The following is a 16,107-nucleotide window of genomic DNA, read 5'->3' on the forward strand; positions in this document are numbered from 1 at the left end:
AATAAGCTTTTGAAAACCTGACTGTATGCTGAGAGGTGTGAGTGGCATCAGGGATGGAGCCACCACACAACCAGTTCACTCCGCAACCTGCTTGACTTCATCCAGATTTGGCCATGTGCAGAGAGAGGGTTGTGTGTTTTAGCTATCATTTAGAGTCTCCCATGCATATTTTGTGTCTTACCAGCGTGCCACACATTTCTTTGACACATGCAGGAGTTCCTCTGACCTTACATCTTTGCATTGCTATGTTATGGTAAACAACACATTCTCTGGACCTTTTAATAGCCAGCGGCCACCTGTTGTAAGGCTAGTCATTCTCTTTAAATTCCATGAATGCTTTTTGAGGGGTTTTGTTCTGACTTTGTTACCCAAGCAGCCACATTTGTATTTGTAGGTGTCTGCGCCAGCTAAGCAGTCAAATGCGAAAGGCTTCTCTCGGCCAGCTCGGCCAGCAAACAGGCGTTTGCCTTCCAGGTGGGCCTCCAGGTCGCCATCAGCCCCACCAGCTGTGAGAAGAGCTGCCTTGAACGAACTTTCTTGAACTTCTGTTGCGGGATCTCAGTGGTTCTGAACTCAAGAATGGATCTGGTGCTGTTATTAAATCTCCATATGGACTCTCTTTTCCACGTTCCTGACCACAACCAGATCTGTGTAATCGTATTTTGGTCAACGGTGACCTTGCCCTTGGACTTGTTGGAGTCACTGTTTCAATTCTTAGACCATCCTTCCACAGTCTTCAGTGTTTTTATCAACTAGATAAGGATGCCCCTTCCTCATATGTATATATAATTTTATAATTCGCAGCCATTTTTTTCCCTTTGAATGACATAGTTATCTCCTCAATCTTTTTTTAAAAAGAAATTACATAATGTATAATCCTGTATATTCTTACTTTCCCCACAAAGAGCAGGAAGAAATGCTGTATGCATGATATGTGTTTGTAGGTGCATGTGTTGAAATAGGAAGCATAACTGTATTTAGGTGAGAGAAACTCAGTTCCAGTGCTGATATTGAAATTATAACATTTGTTTATATACTTGCATATACACATAAAAAAGTTTCTGTTTTATTTTGAAAGTTCAGCATATAGCCCAGGCAATAATAATATTTTGAATATCTTTTACAGGTTTCACAGGTCTAGTATTTGATATATAAAAACTAAGAAATGCATTTTGGGGGGTAACTGTAGTGAAAAGGCATTTTATGGAATGTACCAGGAGCAGTTTCGCTCAGTGAATCGAGTCTTCATTAATGCTTATTTAAACGTCACTTCTTTAAACTTTACTATGCTAGGCCTATGTTTCAGAATTAAAAACCTAGTGTTTACACCTACATTAGGCCTTTATCAGTGCACAGACATTCCAAAAAATAATGCTTGTGTTTGCCATTTGCTATAACATCACTCAGAGAATGGACTCTAATAGATTTGTTCAACCAGCCGTGTGTGTTGAACAGAGGAGAAAGATTGAGATGGATAGCCAGACAACAGCTGCACTTACACCATCAAATCCTGCCTTTATAAACCACACTATGCTAGAGCTTGGTGCAGCTCACTCCTACCACTTGCTCCTCCCTTTATGCAAACAAAGAAACAAGCCAGGAAGCAATTGTTAATGGCTTCTGAACAAGCCATGATTTAAAACTTATGAATCTTGCTTGTTTGGAAGTCATTAACAAGAGTTCCTGGGTCACATATATGTGGAAACTCTGGCTGATACTGCTTCCAGGCTTGTTTCCCTACGTGCATGAAGGCTGTGTACAGGTGCATGGAAGCCAGGCAAATCCTGGCTTTAAAAGCATTAGGGCAGAACGATACCTTCACTGGCCTCAGGGCTTCTAGAACAACCCACTTGTTGGCATGTTGGTTTCCTTGCTGACTGCTGTCAGCGCTGTGGAATTGAGATGATGAAACACACACTGATGCTGCCCAGACATGTAGTAAGATGAACTCCATGACATGAAGGAGAACATGCCAGAGTGGCTGGGGCAACCCAGTCAGATGGGCAGCACATAAGTATTACTATTATTATTATTATTATTATTATTATTATTATTATTAAACATGATGAGTGCATGCTGGTTCTGCACTTCCCCTGAAATGTAATAAAAATGTAGCTAAGTCATATTTACCATTAATGTTAGGATTTTGGCAAGTGGCAGGGCTTAACCTAAGCCGTGCTTTTGAGCCAATCCCCACTCTCTCCCCCAATATGATTGTCCAGGCTGCAGTCAAATCTCAAGTCTAGGAAGATGGAGCTCATCACTTCATTTTAAATGAAAGCAGCAGAATTATCAACCAATGAAGTACTGGAGGACTTCAGAGAGCCAAGGCAACTGCCACATTCTGCTCCCATGAGCACTATGAGTGGCTCTCGGTTATGAGGTTAGCTTTCATTCTGGCAGAAGCCTGACATAGAGTACATAAATATTGCATCAAGATAGGATTGCTGTGGTGCCAGAAATCCTAGACTGATGGCATTAGAAGCATGTATTTGCCATCATCTGTCTCTATGTTGTTGGCTGTTAATATGCTATGTGCGTAGCCCAATTTATACACTCTTCCTAAGAGTCTGAATGAAATATAGATCCTCCTGAACTGCCTTGTTAAGTGTCATTTAAAAAATGCTGCCTTCATCGTTGTGAATGTTCATCTCTCTGAGAATTTTGCAAGACAAATGAACAGCAACCCACATGGAATACTAGGGTGAATGTAATATTTTTAAGGAAATAGGTCTGTCCAAAATAGTGACACTATTACTCTTGTCATGAGAAAAGTCAGACACTACCCTGCTTGAAGAAAAAGAAGAAATCAAAATTCTTTGCCACATTAACCCATCAACAGATCAGACCCTAACATTTTATTGGCTTGAAATATTTATCATTGACTGTTCTGGCTAGGATTGGTGGGTATTATAGCTCCAACAACATTTGAAGGGACACAGGTCCTCCACCATTGAGTTAAAAGCTAAAACAATTCTGTTCTCACAATGGCCACCCAGTTGCCGCCAGAAGCCCACAAGCAGGATATGAGTGCAGGAGCAGACCCCTCGCTTAGGATTCGCAGTAACATGTTCAGAGGCATACTGCCTCCAGCAGTGGAGATAGCACATCAATACTGCAACTAGTAGCCTTATCCTCTACAAATCATCTTAAAGCCACGACATTTCATGACAGTTAATTCCATGATGTGGAGAAGTCTGTCCTAAATCTCACCAGCATTCAGCTTCATTGCATGATGCTGGGTTCTAGCATTAGCATTCACTTTCTCCACACTATGTGTAAACATATACACTTCTATCAGGTGTGCCAGCCCCATTTACTCAACTTTTTTATGAACTGAAAAGCCCCAAATGAGTTGCTCCAGTCCTGTTGTCATTTTGGTTGCTTTTCTTAGAAGCTTCTCCAGCTCTACAAGCACAGATCTGCCCTCAGGATCTCTTGCTTAAAAGAATCTCAGGTAATAGGGGCTAGGAAAGGTTTCTTCTATGAGAACTGAAGAGACAGTACCGGTATATATGGGCCAATAATCTTATCTTAGTTTGAGGCAGTTTCATATGCTAAGCAGCTGATGAATGAGGGAACACTTGCTACATGAGTTTTACAGTCAATAATTGTGTGCACCTGCACCACTGCACCACTATTCCTCTTCCAAATTATTTCCGTGTCACAGTGATCCCACAGACGAGCTGATCTTGTCTGAAGGGGGAATCATGTTGACTATTTACTGTGCAGTTTTCTTTTTGACAGAAAAATTCACAGAATACTTGAAAAGTGACCAGAGATTATACTATATAATTGTACCAATTCTTGGCAGAACAGGCAATGTATGATCTAGCTGACTTGCCTTGTGAATGAATTATGATAAAAACATTTTAAAAATTGCCTGTGAGGTATCTGAGAGGATTCCCCTGCCCCTCTAATTGCATATGAAACTGCCTCAAACTAAGATAAGATTATTGGCCCATATATACCGGTACTGTCATAAGACTGATCTACAGGAGCCAACTTATTTTCTGACAAGTTTCATGGCATGTAAAAGTTCACTGGTGAAGCTTTTACCACTAGGCATATTGGGGAAATCATCACTTGAATTTCCTCCTGACACATTTTTTAAAAAAAGACTTGACGTGACTTCCAATAAATACAAAACATACAACGTTTGAAATAATACCATAAAAAGAGCAACATATAAAAAACCTCACCCTACCCCATAAAAATTGACACAATCAGCATCAGCACAAGAAACAGTCAATAGCCAAAGATCACCAGAAATAGATAATAACAAACACCCTATCATAATGGCTGGGAGCAGAGGAATGTCTTCACCTGATTCTTTTTTTAAAAAAAAATCAAAAATAGTAATATTGGTTCCAGGCAGGCTTTAGTGGGAAAAGTACTCCATAGGCAGGGAGCCACAAACGAAAAGGCCCCGTCCCTTGTTTGGTTGTAAGTTGGTTTGGATTGCCCTGGGCAAGATGATGATGATGATGATGATGATGATGATACCACCTTTATTGTCAATGTACAACCTGTGTACAATGAAATTAACTGCGCAACTAAGATTAAGCAACTAACAAATTTAATAACTAATAATAATAATGAATAATTATTATTGCTGCTCTCCAAACCTGTCTCAGAGGTGAAATCCAAAGGAGGGTCTCAGATGTGGAGCTTAATGCATAGGCAGGTTCATGCCAAAAGAGGCTATTGAAGGCAAAGACAGGAAAACCATTTGGAAATCTATGTCGATGCTTGAATTACTGTGGAAAAGGTTGCTGCACTCTTGTATGAAGTAAATCCTCCATTTAACCTATGTTGGCTTATCTTTTCAAAGCTCGTTCATCAAATGATAGCATGGTAGTTTAGTCTGCTTTTGATTTCTGTCACTTTATCAAATGACAGCTACAATGTAAGATTAAGGAATGGTAGGTAGCATCCCCTTGTATATAGACCTAATTAAGACTGCAATCCTATACCCACTTATCCTGGAACGTCCCATTGAACTCAATGGTATTTACTTACTGAACTACGCCATAAGAAACCCTTGTGGTAATTAATTTTAAATCGATCAATGGCAAATTGAATAGGATGTTCTCCTTTCCTCAATTAAATAATGTGTAGTCCCTTCTTTGTTTGTTTTAGCATTTAGATAAGTACCTGGCATTTGAATTCAAAATGCAGATAGGTAGTTCGTTCATTGGCTGTGTTGATTTTAGATGCTTCCACTAAGCATGTTTAAATGGAGCTGTCGTGGCAAACAGCAGCTGATGGCTTGCAAAAGAAGCTTCAGTCTGATCTGATAGCTACAGCTCTTTTAAGCAGTAACGATGGAATGAAATGTGTTAGCAGTTGAGTGTAGAAAGGAGGATTGTGATTGAAATGTGTGGTGTACGGTTTCAAATATGCCGTGCTGTCCTGCTGGGAATTCCAAGGAAGCAACGCGAATTGTTTCTGGAAGGACAGTTTCAGAGGCAATAGTTTGAGACACAGAGGACCATGACATTGGTGATGGGCTCAGCATCCCTTCCCCAATTCCTGCGTCAGCCTTGCGCCAACCAATTCTGAGTTGATTCCGTAATCACAGGGTTAGGAAAAGAAGCGGGTGGTAGAAGGGGAAGGGTATTTCAGGGAAGACCAAGGATGGTGGCATGAAGGTCTACCAGTTACTAGTAATTTGAACTAGAGTCACTTCCTTTCCCAAGAAGCAGCTTAAGTTAGTGGGGGGAAATGTAACCATTAGGCACTCTGGCCATTCCACCCGGAACTGAGAGCACCTGGATTGGGAGGGGGATTCTAGACTCAAGACAGCATTCTCCACTTTCCCCTCCTGTGTCTTGGTGCAGATGTATGCCCTTTTGAAAATAAAATTAGCCACAAACACATATTGAGGCTTTCTTATGCTGCCTTGCTTCTGAAATGTGTTGTTGCGGTTTACATAGCCATTGAAATAAATCCAACATGTGGTTTACAAACCTGATTGAAGCTGAATTGAAGTATTGAACCAGCAAAGGCACCTGCCATCTCTGGCACAAAGGACTCAGCTGCTGACCTGCAACTTTTCCAGCTTTAAACACATGTCAATGGGATACCCTCCTCCATTGTATGGGATGAACCTTCTTCACAAAGGAAGTAACTCCTGACAGAATAGGGGGTTCATTTAGGAAAGACTGGAAGAAGTCAGGCTGTGTTTCAGATGACATGTGATTATACCTCAGAAGCACTGGTTTTTCTGGCCAATTCACTGGGGTTTGAGCTACATTACTTGAATCTGGATCTCATTGAAATAAATGTGAAAATACTTAATTTGGATCCAATTCACCCATTTGGTGTAATCCATACAATAACATGGCTCTGTTCTGGTATATATGCCCAAGACCTAAATCAATTTGTTGTTGTTGTGCTGTTTTTTGCCCAGTTTCTTTTTTATTGAGCAACAAAAATGGACAATGCACATGAAGTGAAAAACATACATTATCAGCAAAGTAAGTTCAACACAAGGACCTTTTGATAATAAAATCAGAAGAAGAAAAATAAAAAATCAGGAGTTAATGAAATGGATAATATTATAAATGAGGTATAAGAATACAAGTGACATTGTACAATGAAGGAGATAGGAAAGGTTTGCCAGCCCATGTGGCTGTGACTTGTTTAGTTTTTTAAGAGAGATTATTGTACAATTACATTAATTATTGCAGATCTTATTAACCACAGCAACTGTATTCAAAGTATATTGCATGGACAGGGTGGGGGAGGGAAGAGATTTAACTGTTAATGCCATTGTGTGGGCCTTTAAACACTGATGATCAAATCTTTTCGCATTCCCGTCATGAAATCTGAAATAGCCCCTGAATACGTAGATAGATGTTTCTGCATTGGAGAATAAAATAATTTGAACTAGACCTTTAGGGGGATTTCTTTTTTCCCCTTTTTTCTTTAACTTTTTATCTTGTTAACCAACGTGAAACAAGTCCTTTTGAAATATTCTTTCTCTCATCTTGTTCCCGGGCAAGTGAAACCACAATCAGCTAAAGGCTTTTGCATCTTCCGTCACCTACCATTCATATATAATCATTAAATGTAGCACACAGCTCTGTAATCAAAACCAACAAATGAGTTCTGCAACAAAATCTTGTTGACATTCCAAGTCCAGATCAAATCTGTCCTTGCCCTCACTGTTTCTTGAGGTGGCAGGCTGCATTACCTGCATTATCTTCAAGCAAAAGTATCTGGAATGAAATGGCACATATAGAGTGTTTGTGTAGAAAGGGTTTGATAATGTGAAAATATGAAGAGAGAGGCCACAACCATTTCTTAATGTAGCATCTTAACTAGCTACAAACTCCCTCCTTACACAGTTTTAAACTGGCATGTATCTCTTTGTGACATGACCTGAGCATCTGCAATGACTCTTGATTTTTGTTACTCCTTTTTAATTTTTTTATTTTTAAAAAGTGCATTTGGCGTTGAAGGTATCCGATATAATTGTTTTCCTCCAGTTGTATGTCAGATTGTAGCTTGTTCCATTTATTATTTCACAGAATGTGTTTAGAATTTCCTCTTTGAGCTAGTTTCACAAATGCAACAGCTCATTTTTGTGCCAAAGAAAGACAAACATCTTAAGACAAATAAAAATAAAATCCCAGAGAATGACAACTAATTAATTTCCCATGGTAAAATGCTATCCCCGAGGCTGCCTGTGGAAAATACCAGAAGGAGAATTTAAGAGCAGAGAGGGTGGAGGAGTGGCAAGGAAAATATGGTTTTGGTCATGTTTACATTCTTCCATTTGCTTTGCTCATATGTTCTAATACATGTTGAAGAGGGACTTGAAATTTGGCCAAGGTGTGGGCAAACTATCCATGTGAAAATTATATGTGCTGAGTGTACAGCAGTCTGACAGGAAGGTGCGGGAGGAGATACTTCATGATTATATTTTTTTTAAAAGGTGCATACACACCATACATTTAAAGCACACACCTCTGCCAAGAATCCTGGGAACTGTAGTTTTCCCCAGAGCTACAATTCCCAAGACTCTTAACAAACCACAGCAACCAGGATTCTTCAGGGTGAGAGGGAGAATGTATTTTAAATATATGGTGTGTATGTAGCCAAGGACCAGCCAATCATCATTTTTCACAGATAGCCTTTCAAAGCAAGAACTACCTTGAGCCATTTTCATCTGATCTCAAAGTTGTGATAGGATCCTCAGTGGTTCACTAGTTAGAGTACAGACATCAGTCAGTGTCAGCCCTCATACACTTTGGTAACTAGTATGTTGGGTTTATTAAAGAAAGTATTAATATCCTATCTCACACTTGATCAAGCATTTTGAATCTTATATCCTAACCATCTATCTGTCAAGGACACTCAGAGTTGCTTACAATAATATATGATGTGTGGGGGATCCCCATATTCCTGCAAACATGTAACTCATCACCCAAACTATGTTATCTATAAGCAAACAAAATATAAGCAAATATTCTGTGGCTGAATTGTAGTTCACAAGCTCCATTTGGAGACTACTTTAAGTCCTTCCACGTGCCATATTTTGTCATGTGACGAGTTGTTCTTGTCCGAAACATGTAAGAGCTGAACAAGAGTACATAAAAATCTGTAAGATAAGGTCAATCATAAAACAAAATTAAAAGAATGATAAAGATCATTCATGGTTTATCACATCAGCTGCAAACTGGAGACTTTTCAAAAGTTCTGAGAAATCAAGCATTTCTTAATGTGTGAAAAAATGAGTGTTGGGGGGCACAGAAGGGTTGTGTAATAATAAACCTTATAATTTATAGAAAATTGCCAGGTAGTCAGCTTAATACTGATAGTTTAAAAGCCAGATACTCTCTTTTCTGGGAGGTACGATTCAGTGATGTGCATGGGATGTCTGTTATATTTATTTGTCTTTTGGTCTAGACTGTTCTCTTTAGATAGGAGACAAACTCAATTAACCCCAGGAGAAGCAAACTGATGTAATGCAAGAGGCAGCACACTGCTGTTGTGTAATATACAAGCAAAATACAGTGCAGTAATCCAAAGTGCTTGCCCACTGGTGTTTGTGTTTTTTAAAAAACTATTTTCCTCCAGTATTTTCCTCCATTATTTCCAGTTTTAGTTAGCCATATAAAAGCTGAGTCATTGGATTAATTCTGAAGCCTAATAGAGCTTTAGTGTCTTGAATTACCATTCAGCCTTCATAGAGAAATTTACATGAGTGAAAGCACCACTACAGGCCAAGGTATCAGAAGGGCAACCGCAGAGAACATGAGGTAAAATTACTGCGTTGTCTGCATGCATTGATTTCTTCCCCTCATCTAATTTCCTAGCTCAAGGGAAAATGAGAGAGGATGTGTCGCATTATTGACTAAACAGACTCACTGAACCACCCTGAGAAGAGTAATAGATAACAGGCTTTTAAATTATTTCATGATAAGACAGCAACATATGCAGTAACATATACAGTAACTGCTTTTGGCAGAGGATTGCTTTGACAAGAAAATGGAGGTTGGTGATAAACTCCTTTAAATGTTTCCCTGCCTGGATCTTTGTTTAAGCGGCACCTTCCTGCTTTGTCTGCACTGTTGCAAGTCTCTTCTTCCTGCCTGACTTCCATGCTTGCTTTCTTGAAAAAGATGTGGGTCTCCAGTAAGCCTCGGGAAAGCCCTTATGTAGGTAGTCCTTGATACATGAAGACTCTGTGTAGTTAACTCGGGGGTGAGGAATATGCACTTTGCTCTATTATTCAGAGGCACTTTCATCAGCTCATCAATTCCAGGGATTTGAGCCTTGGCAATGAAAACAAATGCTGGGACTGAGCCCTGGCACTATTCAAGGCTGGCCTGCTGCCTTTCTTCACAGTCTTGTCTCTTTCTCTTGTCTCCTGCCTGCTGATTCCAAGCTTCATTGCCCAATCCATTTCAAATAGCCTCATCCATTCACATTCCAGCTTGACCAGCACGCCATGGGCTAGCTCTCCTAGGATCTTCCTAAACGTTTGGTCAGATGAAGCTACTTCAGTTTGTTCAGCCCCATATTGGCAGCTCTAGCCTTCCCTAACTTAGTGTCCTCAAGGTATTTTGGACTACAATTCCCATCAGCCCCAGTTAGCACAGCCATTGGAGATATCATGTTCTGGTCTGATGTAGGATTCCACAGGAACGGCAAGGAGAACCACAGATAGCTCCAGTTACGTAACCTGCAACAACAAAGACAGAGAGCGGAAATAGGTCTTTTAAACCTCTGCCTCCATATGACTTCTTCTAGGCTCTACCTCTAACCCCTTGTGGAAAAAGGATGATTCTTAAAAGGGTCAACCCTCTGGCCTGAAGATGGACTTATCTTACATTTCCTAACCTTGTGCCTGGTGCATGCCCTGCACTGCTGGACCGGTGAGGTAGAGTGGGAGGCACTGGGTTCCTCATGCCAGTGAGGGTTCTGGCTCTGGTCCTACAGGCCCTGGGGGTGCTGGAGGTCCTTCTGGGGTCTCCTGTCTACCAGCCTCAGGTGCAGTGGTCTCCTGATCTCCAAACATCACTGTAGAGCCCTGAAATAAGCCTGGTGCCCCTGCAATCCCAACTCCATACCCAGACTGCTGCTTCATCCAGAGGTCATGAGGCCAAGCTGGGAAAGATGAGAGTCCAAAAAATGTATAAGGCCCCAGACTGGCAGCAGCTCTCCTTGGTGCAATCCCTTTGACTGGAGACTGAATCTGAAACCTTCTGCATACAAAGCATGAGCTCTACCACTGAGCTGCATTCCCCTTCATTAACAGCATTCCCTCTTGGCTCTGGTTTCAGTCTTGCTGTGATTCACACTCTATGTGCTTTCTCTCTCTCTTTCAAATGGATGCTAACAACCAGGGCCAATGTTCCTATGCAAAAAGACAGCTTGTACCATAGAGCTAATATCACTATAATTTGATGCTGTCTGCTTACTCACTACTTGGTGCAATGCTGCACTGCAGCAATGCCGGTGCCAGCTCAAGGCATGCATCATGGGAGAAAAGCAATGCAGATATATATATGATGCTTGCTGGAGTGTGCGTCCTTGCAGTTTAGTATTTATTTAATTTATTTTTACAACTGCATATAAAGTTTCATCAAAGACTATCAAAGCAGAATAGCTTGGGGAGAGGTCTGCAGCAGCTGCTCTCACCCTGGAGCCTAAGATGGCTGCCTAACCCTGCCTAATGATAAGGCTGGCTCTCTACTTCCTTTCCACAATGAACAGTGGTCTGAAGAGATGGAAATTGGACTGCACTCTTCTATTGTAGTGCAGAAAACAGAACTGGGTCTTTTATCGTTTACCTTTTCCCCTCTTTGTTTAGAACCTGCTGATAGAAAAAGTGCTTTATATTTCTGCCATTATCTGAAGCTGAATTAATGAGCTTGAGAGTGAGTCTGGCAGCAGCAAGAAGAAAATGCATTCCCCAAATTACTCACTCTGGCAGGGATGCACAAGATGCATTTGTGATTGATGCTTTTTTGTTCTTCCACATCACAATCTAGAAAGATTTGTTTGTAAAATTATTTTCTTTCTCATTTCTAGTTATTGGGCTTTGTATTGTAAAAGAAACAAACACCCCATCAATAGCTTAAACCCTGCACTACCAGGCCAGATTCAAGGTCTTTGTATATAAAGTCAGTTTACTTGCCCCATATATACAGTCCTAACATTCAACCAGAGAGGTGCTGCTTCTGCCAGAAAGCATTTACTGCAGCTGCATCTAGGTTGTAAAACTTCTTGTTTCGCAAGAATGGCAAACGCCATTCAATATTTTAATTCAGAGGGCTGCTTAAGGGCTCTCTTTTGGTTACACAGGGCCTTTCTGGTGTCTAGCTCAACCATTGTTTATTGTGCATCACAATCCAGATGTTTGCTAAGTTTTTTTCTGCCATTTTATGCATGTGCTATGTTCACTGCTGAGATTACTGTGTTAAACTGCAGCATCTTTAGTCAATAAACAAGCAAACAAAAAACAAAACTATAATCTGCAATGAAATTGCCAAAACACACACACACACAGAGAGAGGGGGGAAACACCCCGTTTTGCATGATACCATAAAACAGCTGGTATTCAACCCCTGTGTTTCTGTAGGTCACTGGTGTGTGTGTCCTAATTAGCAGGAGGCCATCTCAGAGCAGCAACTCATACCAGGATCCTATAGGCAGCTTCCTCTGAGGGCAGGTAAACACTGCACATGGGTGGCTCAGGAGTGATTAAATCAATCACACCCGGTGCAGAGACACAGCAAAACTGCCCCTCTCAAGCAGAAACTGATTAAAAGGAAGCAAGGCCAGAATAGTAATCCACCCATAGATGCATATACAGCCTCCCCTTTGGGATACTTAGGGCCCGCAGCAGCTTTTAATGATTGAATGAGCTTATTTCTCAAAGCACACGAGCTGTTCTTTCACAGTGCATAGTTTGGAAATGACTATGCTAAAGGAACAGCAGCCTGTTGCCAACCGGGAATTAGCAATGCAAGCTTATTTGTAGGTCAGGAGAATAGTTTGAATGAGAGTCGATCTAGCCATGATAGCAGCACATGTGCAGGAAGAAGTGGTTTGCTGCTGGATCCCTATCAAATAAGGGAGAACGTTTAAAGGTGGGCAGGTGAGAGGAGACAGCTTAACCCAGGGGTCAGCAAACTTTTGCAACAGGGGGCTGGTCCACTGTCCCTCAGACCTTGTGTGGGGCTGGGAGGGAAGGAATGAATTCCTATGCCCCACAGAGATGCATTTTAAATAAAAGCACACATTCTACTCATGTAAAAACACCAGGCAGGCCCCACAAATAACCCAGAGATGCATTTTAAATAAAAGGTCACATTCTACTCATGTAAAAACACGCTGATTCCCGGACCGTCCACAGGCCACATTTAGAAAGCGATTGGGCCGGATCCGGCCCCCGGGCCTTAGTTTACCTACCCATGGCTTAATCCATCACCTATCAGTTGTAGAAAATTCTCAGTTTCTTTATTTCCCTGCTGATTGTAAACCCTGCTAGGAAGAGAGAAAGCTTTAGAGGTTGTTACAGGTGAAAAAGCACCACTGATTTGGGTCCTGCCACCATCAGGCCTCCGTGAGATAACAAGGACACTGCATTATGATTGAGACTGGAAGATCTCACATTTGCAATGATGGGTTAAGGATCAAGAAGAGAGGTTTCTCCCTGCAAGTCGTAATAAAATGGTGCTATTGTGCTTGAGGCCTGACGTTTGTCCTCAGACCCAGTCATTACAAGGCAGACCAAAGAACTGATAACTATATTGAATTTGACTGTGGCAGATGCTAAGCAGCTCACTGCAGTCTTCCTGCTCTCTGACTTACTTCAGCTCCATTTAACTGTGTAGTATCAGCTCCTGGAGGCCTTGTTAACCTGCCCTACAGGTCTTGCAGAACAAAGCTTGTCAGCACTGAAGGATGCTCACTCTTGATTCTCATTCCAAGCCATTTAGCTTTTAGATTTCGTACTGCGCCATGTTCATCCAACAAGCAGGCTACAGCAGCTCTTCATTTCTTTAGAATCCAAGCAGGCTGCAACTTGATCGCACACGGGGAACCAACTGTTAATCCTCTTCCTTCTCTGCGTGATTGAGAAGGGAGGGAGGGGGGACAAGCCAGCAAGGCCTGATTGGCCAGAGGAGTGGGAGGATGCTCTCCTGCTGAAGCCCAAGGAGAGGAGAATCTGAGGAGGCACAGTATGCTAGTATGTGGCAATGGAAAGCCTGAGAGAGCAATCTAGAGGACAGCAGTGTAAGCTTGCCATGTCGTATCTCACTGGATTTGCAAAACATGTAAAAATAACAATAAGACTGTAATGTATCTTTGCTGCTCAGAGGCTATAGGAACTCACTAAGCTGCCATGTAAGGCCAAGTCACACCATTTGCGCATCCAGTTCAATATTGTCTACACTGCCTGCTACACTTCTCCAGGACAAGAGAGGGATGATGCCTGGAATGATTGCTTGCAAAGCCTGTGCTCTTTCAGTGGGCTAGGTCCCTTTCACAAGGACCATTTCATCTGAGCCATATTGGAATTTTGAAGCAGGAGGATTACAGAATATGACTAAAGCATCCGAGGTGACGTTTATTCTGATTTCCTTTTAAAATACACGTGATCGGTGATTGGGAAAGGATTGTGTCCATGCTCATGCATATAAACAAGAGCCAAAGCAATAACAACAACTCATGAACCATGGCATGCCTTGAATGTGTGTATCATGCCAGAGTAAAGGAGTATCTCAGGTGAAGCACACAAGAAAAGCTCATAGCAGGCTGCCCAAATGAGATTGCCTCACAAATTGGGTGGGGGAGGGCTTTGACGAGGGAAGTCTTCTGTTAATTAAGCATTCACCCAGATTTGCTTGTGCAAGGCTTACAGAGGGGTTGGACCACGCCTAGTCTTGATTGAACATTCCTCCTAATTTGCTTGTGCTGTGTTTATACATCTTCCCTTTATTATTCGTTCAACCCACACTTTTCAATGGATTTCCCAGTCATTTTCCTAACCATAAAAATTCTGTTGTTGTTTTTTAAGTGCATTTCCTGTGCTAGAGCAGCAGAGCACTTTAATTGCATATCCCTGTGTTTTCAGTATGCGCTAGAATCCTTTCCACAAAACGCTGACAATCTGGAGGTGAACCCAGAATGAAAGGAAGAACCAGAATGGGTCCTATCACACTTTTACTTGAGCTTTAGAACATGCATTGTAAACTTTACATATGGCTAATTTAACATAGCATTCTCTGTTGTGCAACATTTTGTCCATATTATGCATTTACTTACTATACTCCTGGGCCATTCTTCCTTTGGGAATCTCAGAGCAGCTTCCGAAGTCTCCCATTCACACAACTGGACTGTGAACACCTTAACTTCAGATAACTAAAGAATTATTGTGGCCAGCACATTTTATAGTCATCTTTTAGCTTCTGCTCTGTGGCTGCTAATTGAGGCTGTCATCATATACCCTAGGAGAAAAGCTATGCCCAGCCAAATGTAACCTCCCTCCATTGTTGGGAAAAAGACAGAAGAAGACTAGTGGCTCCAACTGAACGTTCAACTAAATCTACTCTTGTTCTCCGTACTTTCACTTTCTCACACCTTGCCATAGTAACTGCCAGGAGTGGCTGGCAGGTAGGGACCCCACTGAGGACCTGGCCTCCTGGCAGTGCTGTCACTGGTGCACACTGGGACAGTGTTTGGACAGTGCATGGTGGCAAGCTTGAGATGGTTTGGGCACACCAGTAGGAGCACCAGAATTGCTAAATCACTCTGACCTCACCATGGCCCTGCCCCACCCGATCCTGGTATACAGAAGTGACACTGCTACTGGGAGGCAAGGTCCACAGTGGGATCTGTCCTTGTTTGGCATTCGTGTAACTGTGGTCTGGCTAGGCCATATGCACTTTCCCCATGCGTATCTACTGTCATGCCGGTCCCCCAAGGGCACTTGCACAAGAAAGGTATTATATGTGCATTTCTCCAGGATACAAATCTATTGGATCCACACTTGCCTGTGAGCAACCCCAGTAAGTTTGCAGCTTACAATACTGATCACTTATTGAGGGCTCAGTGGACCCCCCAAGCCTGTGGTGGTATTAAAATCTGATTGAGACTGTGCAATGAAGGTTTCTGTTTGGAGAAACATGCATGCATCAGCTCGTTGTGTATGCCTAGAACAGAGCTGCAGTGTTTGATTGCCCTCACAGCAATTCACTTAGACACAAAATTCTCTGGAAGGGCCCAGGGCAAAAACTTACACATGTGCAGTCAGTGCACACCTTACGCTAGGCCAGAGATGGGGAACTTGTGGCCTTCCATATACTGTTGGACTCAGTCATTTAATGAGCATTTTGTACTCTTATAACTGTGTTTTATATTTTATTGTATATATTGCTGTTACACCACCATGTTGTTATGGACAAAAGTCCAATGCTGGGGTGACGCGTCAATAATCACACCGGAGTAGAAAAAGAAAGGGCTTATTCAGACTGAGGTAAGAAGGGACAGGGGAATCAAGTTCCAAATCCTGCACATCTTTTCACGGCATGCTCATGCAATTTATACAGTTACATTACATTCGTTAATACTTACTATGAT

At 41.7% G+C, this 16,107-nt stretch overlaps 1 long non-coding RNA gene across 1 annotated transcript; it reads right to left on the reverse strand.

Annotated features, from left to right (window-relative positions):
• Nucleotides 1-538: 538 nt before the first annotated feature.
• Nucleotides 539-13,507, reverse strand: LOC310675042. The gene is made up of 3 exons (XR_014509878.1): nt 13,336-13,507; nt 3,989-10,198; nt 539-3,932 (listed from the first exon to the last, which is right to left on the reverse strand). It is a non-coding gene; the product is annotated as an uncharacterized lncRNA (long non-coding RNA).
• Nucleotides 13,508-16,107: the final 2,600 nt, after the last annotated feature.

This window comes from Podarcis tiliguerta (genome assembly GCF_965153285.1).
Source record: "Podarcis tiliguerta genome assembly, chromosome: 3".
NCBI classification, from domain to species: domain Eukaryota; kingdom Metazoa; phylum Chordata; class Lepidosauria; order Squamata; family Lacertidae; genus Podarcis; species Podarcis tiliguerta.